This window comes from Oratosquilla oratoria, chromosome 23 (assembly GCF_046742065.1).
Source record: "Oratosquilla oratoria isolate Oo_2021 chromosome 23, ASM4674206v1, whole genome shotgun sequence".
Lineage (NCBI taxonomy): Eukaryota > Metazoa > Arthropoda > Malacostraca > Stomatopoda > Squillidae > Oratosquilla > Oratosquilla oratoria.
The window spans coordinates 56,909,699-56,912,198 of record NC_134799.1 but is presented as its reverse complement, the minus strand read 5'-3'; positions in this window follow the sequence as shown (position 1 = coordinate 56,912,198).

Below are 2,500 nucleotides of genomic sequence, written 5' to 3'. Positions count from 1 at the left end.
CATAGATCGATCTAATCTTTCGTTGTTGCAGAGGAGGAACAAGAGAAGAGAAAAAGAAAGGATTGCTGTAGTTTCTGTCGCCCGAAACTTCCTACGAACGATAACACTGCATCCCCCCCCCCCCCGAAGGGACGATAACGTCAAAGGACTTCAACGTTAACAGAGAGGAAGTCGATTTGGATCTGGCGAGCATTCCTACACTCATTTCCATTCATTCGTCCTTTTCCCGACCACATTGAACTTTCTTATCTAAAGTGCCGTGCAGTCAGGAGCGCATAAGTAGCTTCTCCTCCACTTTTCTTTTCTATCCTCCTATTGTGTGCATGTTTGAAGGAAAAGGCCGATTTTAACTTTATTCCTATGCATCTGTCCCTCCGAATTGCTGAAAAATAGGACACACCGATATGTCGTTACTTAAATACACGGAATTCAAGATTTTTCTGAACTTTTGTTTATCTCAAACACACGTTCATTATTGTCTTAGGTTTATCTTTTAAAAAACTCACAGTTTCGTGACAGCCGACATCGACATCTCGTTGAGGAAGAGCTTTTGCTACATGATGATAAGGTTGTTTGCATACTACCAACTATTAGGATGAGGGCAGTTCCTAGTTACCTGTTCTCTTCGTGAGAGCAAAGTGATAGAAAGGTGGTAAAAGTTGTGTGTGATGAAGATCTTGGTCCTGGTCAAGTATCAGTAACGAGTACCGGGAACTGAGTACCGAGTACCATCCCCTCGGGGCTTTATCTTTAGTATTTAGAATATCATCAGTAATAACTAGTACTTCTCTCCTCGGGTCAAAGAGTTGGCAACGAAGAGATTTAAAGAAGGAGGGTAATAGCAGAAAAACGGAGGGATACCAGAAGCTCAAAAAGTAGGGCGCATCCATGTTTGAGTGGAGAAGAGATCCCGGGTTTCGCCCGTCACGGCTATGCCAGGGGCTCGACCTTTGGCTTTAGTGGCTTGCGGCCGTCAATGACTCCGACATCCTGGAACCCCCGTTTGTTTTTCACAACCTGATGTGGAAAAATGAACAACAGAATGTTACATGTTGTATGAAACATGTTGCATATGATATGTATGTTGCATGTATGTTTAATGCAAAACATCTTCACAAACATAACACACACGCATATGTACACACACACACACACATACACACACACACACACGCACACACACACACACACACACACACACACACATACACACACATGAAGGAACTGTCATATTTTCAGCATCCTGTAATTAAACTTTTTTCACAACCTGTCGAGGAAATAGTATTGATAGAATAATAAATGTTGCATGTTGCATTAAGTTGCTTCCTAGTCATGTTGCATGACGCAATCTATTACATATATGTTAAAGGTAACTTACATCACGTGCAAACACGAAGGAAGTGGAGAAAATTTTCATCGAAGGACCTGAAGAAGAGCTGGACCAACAAATGTGACATATAAAGTTTTGGAATAGGTTCAGAAAGGATAAAAATCAGCCAGTGCAAAACTAGGTGGAATTTATCATTTACAATATGTATAAATAGACTAATCTTCAACCATGAAAAAAAATGCTGTGTGATTCCGATCCGGAGGGATGTCACTAAAGTCATTTAGATATTGATTTCAAAAGACTTATCCATTCAATATTCCATCGAGTTCGATGATGAATGAGCAATGGTGAGATGATCTTCATCGTCCCAGATTTAACTCACCTGTTTGTGTGACTTACGTAAGTTTGTTCCAAGTTCTCCCTCTTGGAGATATACCAGTGTCTCCTTGCCCTATAACGATACTGCAGGTAACCTTTTCATCAAACCAGATGTAAGTACTGAAATAGAAAGATAATCTTTGATCAGAATTTGATCAGTTTTGGGTAAGCTGTTCGGGCCACCTCCCCCCGTAATGCAATCAAAGACATTTTCAAAGGATAATTAATCATTGTTAAGGAAGTATTTCATCCGTACACAAACGGTGTTGTTCAAGAAAATATGACTTTGCACTGCTTTTGTGATATTATAAGTTTTGAATGATGTTATGCAACGAGATCATAATCTATAAGAATGCTATCTGTATTTAGAAAAATAATCATAATAATTTTATTTTCTATCAGTTTCTGAAAATGCGAAGAAAAAAATATCGCTGGTCAATATCATCATTCATATTAACAACCGAATAAATCTAACTAAATATTCCCCATTAAGCGAATCATAACTTTTGACCGGACAAGGAGCCAGAAATTCTTAATGAATCACCGTATGTCAGGGGAATCACTAAAAAGAATCATTTTGTCCCGTTTTCTTTGTCTCGTGCGTCTGAATGATTCATGTGAACTCTGATTCAACTAATGCTAAGTTATGATCGCCTGTACTTTAAGTAATCCATACTTAATCTGACGGAAAATATGAACTATTCATTAACGGTCACTGATAAATCACCAAGTACTTAGTTTCTTATTTACTTGCGGTGTTTGGTCGCATGTTGTGGTGATGCCATTTATGAC